Source organism: Megalobrama amblycephala, linkage group LG16 (assembly GCF_018812025.1).
Source record: "Megalobrama amblycephala isolate DHTTF-2021 linkage group LG16, ASM1881202v1, whole genome shotgun sequence".
Taxonomy (NCBI): domain Eukaryota; kingdom Metazoa; phylum Chordata; class Actinopteri; order Cypriniformes; family Xenocyprididae; genus Megalobrama; species Megalobrama amblycephala.
In genome coordinates, this window is record NC_063059.1 from 6950150 (window position 1) to 6956325 (window position 6176).

General features: G+C 35.8%; 1 pseudogene; it reads right to left on the reverse strand.

The window, feature by feature from the left end:
- Positions 1-2132: 2132 nt before the first annotated feature.
- Positions 2133-2249, reverse strand: LOC125249843 (annotated as a pseudogene).
- Positions 2250-6176: the final 3927 nt, after the last annotated feature.

Here is a 6176-nt window from a genome sequence, read left to right on the forward strand (position 1 = left end):
AACAGATCAGGTTATACCTGCGGTCATATTGTCATGATTGCCAAGACAGCTAGAGCCGTTTCCTCCCATAGGCTGATTATGAACAGAACTCTCTGTGTCTAGCCACCACAGGACTAATAACTTTCCAGTGTATACTCGGCTACCAACCGCCCCTGATTCCCTGGTCAGGTGAGCCTTCCAAAATTCCATCTGTCCATCATTGGTTCCAAGAGAGCGAGAGAGTCTGGGACTCAGGTCACATCCATCTACAGTGGGCAGTTCGGAGACAAAAGAGCGTGGAGGCTTTACTTATCACCCACACACTCTTGGTGGGTGCTAAGGGTGTATCTGACTCTGTGACCGTGTGAAGGTGAGGTGTCAAGTGAAACACCCTTTTCAGCCCACATAGCTCTGCTAACACAATACCATATAATTTGGCATATCATTCAGTTTTATTTTCTATAAAAGGTGGATAGTGTAGTGTTCTGGTGTTTAGGCAAAAGCCAATCACATGTCTGAATCAATATATGCCCTATTGGTTGCTCCATCTGCCAATTAGATCTAGGGATTTTGACTATGCGCATGTTACTGACGAGCTAGTGCTCATGTTCTGTGCCTAAGAAATGGAGAGTAAAGTTTTCTGTTAATATAATAATGCGTGTAAATAATGCATGTCCTGGCCTTTATCTGCACCTTACTCGTACAGCATAAACACAACAGATAGTAACCCTATAAATTTATTTAAAAAAAAAAATACTAGCTACCATTTGGTGGAAATTTACATTCCATGAAGCAATGTGCAAGAGTGCCTTAAATTATTGTCTGAGTTGTGGTTTTGTCTTGAGTATAAGCTATTTTTTTAAGTAATCATGCTGTTTTTTTTTTCTTCTTTTTTTTCAAAATTAAGTTATTTGCATATTCTTATTCTGTAACTTATTTACATTATTTGATGTGATTTTTTTTTTTTTTTAAGTTGTGTACATTTTGAGACTTTTTTTAGAAAACAAAAAGGTCCTATCTACAAAGGAATATGGGATGCAAAAACTTTGAAGCTGAATATCTCAAACCTGCTCAGAATGCAGAAAGAACCTTATAATTATGTAATGCAAAAATTGAGAAGTGACTTTAGAGAAAGTCACTGGGGTGTTTGAAAACTTTTATGAATAGAAAATAAATTGTTTCAATGGTCTATCAGATGTGTTCTTTAATACATTGTGGTTGTGTATTGGTTTGTCTGATGTAACAAATGTATTATCACAAAATAAATATATTTGTTAAGAAAATTCCTTATGTTTTGGTCCCCTTGAGGAAAACAGCTTATAAATCTTACTAAATTGTTTTTGTTTTTTTTTTATGTAAAAAGTGTGTGTGTGTGTGTGTGTATATATATATATATATATATATATATATATATATATATTTAAAATGATGAATATTATGACCAGTCACAGGTGAAGCGAATATTGTTGATTATCTCCTAACAAGGCCGCATATTATGGACAACGTAGATTAGATGGTAGGAAATAAATCAATTCTCATAATCAAGGTGTTGGATACAGGAGAAATGGGCATGAATACAAATAGAGCCAGTAAAAAGAGCAGAGAAAAGAAGAGCCCAAGAAAAAGAGACCAGAGCAACAGTTACAATCTTCTTTTATCCGTTCCTTGACCATGTGAATGAATGAATGAATGAATGAGGCATTTATATAGCGCTTTCATATGTACTACTGTACACCCAAAGCGCTTTACAATCATATCAGGGGTCTCTCCTCATCCACCACCAGTGTGCAGCATCCACTTGGATGATGCGACGGCAGCCACAGTACAACGGCGCCAGTGCGCTCACCACACACCAGCTGAAGGTGGAGAGGAGAGCGAGTGAAAGAGCCAATTCAATGGATGGGGATTATTAGGAGGCCATGATTGGTATCGGCCTATGGAGGGAATTTGGCCAGGACACCGGGGTTACACCCCTACTCTTTACGAGAAGTGCCATGGGATTTTTAATGACCACAGAGAGTCAGGACCTCGGTTTAACGTCTCATCCGAAGGACGGTGCTTGTTTCAGTACAGTGTCCCCATCACTATACTGGGGCGTTAGGACCCACACAGACCACAGGGTGAGCACCCCCTGCTGGCCTCACTAACACCTCTTCCAGCAGCTACCTGGTTTTCCCAGGAGGTCTCCCATCCAGGTACTAACCAGGCTCAGCCCTGCTTAGCTTCAGTGGGCAACCAGTCTTGGGCTACAGGGTGATATGGCTGCTGACTGTGTGACTGAAACCCAAATGTGAGACATTCAAACTGACCAATCAGAAGATTAACAGATTTAATTATGGTTATGGGAGAAATGTCATAACACAATCTGCTGTGTATGTGGCTGCGTAGCCGCAGACCAATCAGAGTGCTATGATGACCCCTGTCCACTGCTGAAAGCATCTACAATGGGTGGAAGCTGATGGAAGGAGTGTGATGCTCTGGGCAATGTTCTTCTGGGAAACCCTGAGTCTGACTATATGAATTTGACACATGCGGCCTACCTAAACATTGTTGCAGACCAGATAAACTGCTTCATGACAATGGTGTTCCCTGGTGGAAGTGGACTTTTTCAGCAGGATAATGCACCCTGCCACACTGCACACATTGTTCAGGAATGGTAGGAGGAACATGATTTAAGGTGTTGCTTTGGCCTACAGATTCCCCAGATCTTAATCCAGTTGAGCATTTGTGATGTGCTGGACCAACAAGTTCAATCCATGGCAGCTCCACCTTGGACACCTTCAGGGGTCTTATAGAGTCTATGCCTCGGCAAGGTCGGTGCTGTTTTAGAAGCATGCGAAGGAACAACAGCACATATATATATATATATATATATATATATATATATATATATATATATATACAGTACAGTCTGGTTTGGAACCACTAAGATTTTTAATGTTTTTAAAAGAAGTTTCGTCTGCTCACCAAGGCTACATTTATTTAATTAAAAATACAGTAAAAAACAGTAATATTGTGAAATATTATTACAATTTAAAATAACTGTGTACTATTTAAATATATTTGACAAAGTAATTTATTCCTGTGATGCAAAGCTGAATTTTCAGCATCGTTACTCCAGTCTTCAGTGTCACATGATCCTTCAGAAATCATTCTAATATGCTGATTTGCTGCTCAATAAACATTTATGATTATTTTCAATGTTGAAAACAGTTGTGTACTTTTTTTTTCAGGATTCCTTGATGAATAGAAAGTTCAAAAGAACAGCATTTATCTGAAATACAAAGCTTCTGTAGCATTATACACTACCGTTCAAAAGTTTGGGGTCAGTAAGAATTTTTATTTTTATTTCTTTTTAAAAGAAATTAAAGAAATGAATACTTTTATTCAGCAAGGATGCATTAAATCAATCAAAAGTGGCAGTAAAGACATTTATAATGTTACAAAAGATTAGATTTCAGATAAACACTGTTCTTTTGAACTTTCTATTCATCAAATAATCCTGAAAAAAAATATTGTACACAAATATTTTGTACAATTGTACACATTAAATGTTTCTTGAGCAGCAGATCAGCATATTAGAATGATTTCTGAAGGATCATGTGACACTGAAGACTGGAGTAATGATGCTGAAAATTCAGCTTTGCATCACAGGAATAAATTACTTTGTGAAATATATTCAAATAGAAAACAGTTATTTTAAATTGTAATAATATTTCACAATATTACTGTTTTTACTGTATTTTTAATTAAATAAATGTAGCCTTGGTGAGCAGATGAAACTTCTTTTAAAAACATTAAAAATCTTAGTGGTTCCAAACTTTTGGACTGTACTGTATATATATATATATATATATATATATATATATATATATATATATATGACCAGTCACACACACATATATAATATGCTTCTAAAACAGCACCGACCCTGCCGAGGCATGGACTCTATAAGACCCCTGATGGTGTATATGTGCATATATACGCAGACACACACACTCCTCTATCTCTCTTATTCTCCCTCTACGCAGTACTGTTATAGGTTGGTTTAACTCTGAGCTCAAGCCGAGCCTCGGGTTCGAGCCTCCTTCAAGGACAGCAAGCCACATTTGTTTTACCTTTAACCATTCAGACTGAATGGGCAAGTGAACTTGTGAAATCTTTTGCATTATAAAATGAAGTGAAGGCAAACATTTGTTGTATTGTTATATGTTAAAAATATATATTTCATTTGTTATTTATACTAAATAATTATGGTAAACAGTATTAATATTTATTGCTATTTTTTTCTTGCTACTGTATTGTTACTTTTGAAGAAAATGTTTGCCTCACACCTGCCAAACTCAAGGTCTCTTAATAGATTATTACTGACCTCTAGTGGATGATCAGGAGAAGAGAGAAAATGAGAGTTATAAATACAAGTCAGAAAGAGCTTTATTGCCAAGGGTGCTTGTACACACAATGCATTTTTTTCTTAGTACTGAAGCTTCCATTGCACAAATACAAATACAACAACAAGAAATATAGTGATACATTTAAGAATAAAAAAGTAGAAATGTATAGATTTAGTCATAATAAACGTGTAGATTATGAAAATTACACTATTATGAGTAATATCAACTAAATTTACATAGATATTGCACTAAGCAGTGAGGTGTTGCACTTACAGGTATTTGCCTTGGGAGGCATTTAAGAGCTGAAGTAGGGAAATGGCTTGTGGAAGAAGCTGTTCCTGTGCCTAGATGTTCTAGTGCCTAGTTATCTGAAGTGCCGTCCAGATGCAACAGTTCAGATAGATTATGGCCAGGATGAGTGGAGTCTGTGAAGGTTTTACCTGCACTTTTCCTCACTCTGGAAGAGTACAGGTCCTGGAGGGTGAGCAGGGGGGCACCAATAATCCTCTCTGCAGTGGTGTTGTCTGCAAACATCAGGAGCTTGACAGATGGGTCTTTTGAAGTGCAGTCATTTGTGTAGAGGGAGAAGAGCAGTGGCAAGAGAACACAACCCTGAGTGAGGAGCGCCAGTGCTGATAGTGAGGGTCCTGGATGTGGGTTTTCCCAGCCTCACTAGCTGCTGCTTATCTTTCAGAAAGCCACAAGTATAGTTCAGTTCAGTTCAGTTCAGTGCACTCTAGTGACATTGTTCTTGTAGTCTTGTCAGTTTTATTTTTATCTATGTGTGTGTGTGTGTGTGTGTGTGTGTGTGTGTGTGTGTGTGTGTGTGCAGATTCACTATTTGTGCAACTGAAACCAGTAATGTCATAAAATCATAGCCAGGTCATAAATCACCAAAACATGCATCACCAAAATTGACAAAGGTCTACATAACTGGCCAAGAACCGGATCTGCCAGACTGTCGCGTTGTAAGTAAATCTTAACCCTGAATACCAGGATTAAGCAACAGTTAATTGTTCTCAGACTGTATGTGTTTCACGGTTGAGATTTCCTTCTAGTCAGCACCATTGTTTTTGGGCAGAAGGAATTTTTCCATTAGTCAGTTTGTGGACTAATACATACAATGGAACATAAAATGAAGTTATTGCCTCTTTCTGGATATGACAAAGAATATATGGTTGCTGGAAAAGACTACAAAGTTTAAAGTAGTATTATTTATATACTTTTATGAAGTTTATTAATATTTTAAATTAGCATTTGCATTTATATTTATTTTTCATTTTAATTTTAGTTAAAAAATACTAAAAACACATTTTAGTTTTAGTAATTTAGTTAATTTTAGTCATTTTTTATGTTATGTTTTTTTTTTTTTATGTTACTGTTTAGCTTTAATTTTCATATCAGTTTTAGTTTTTAGTACTTTTAGTACTTCAACTACAACTTATTTTATTTAGTTGCCAAAGCAACATTTTTAATCATCATTTTTAATCATCACATTTTTATCATCATTAAGCTTTTCATCTAATATTTATATTTACATTTTCATTTTATTTCAGGTTTATTTCAATTAACATTTTTTTTTTTTTAATTAAAATAGATTTGATATTAGTTAAAAAACAAACAAGAACATTATCACTCAATATTTTTGGTGGGCCTAACATATATATTTTATTATTTTCATTATAGATAGTTAACTTTTTATTATTTTATTTTTCTGTTTAATTTTGTCATATGGTCCATGTTGGGGGTAATGCATTACAAGTAACGCGAGTTACATAATCAGATTACTTTTTTTTGAGTAAC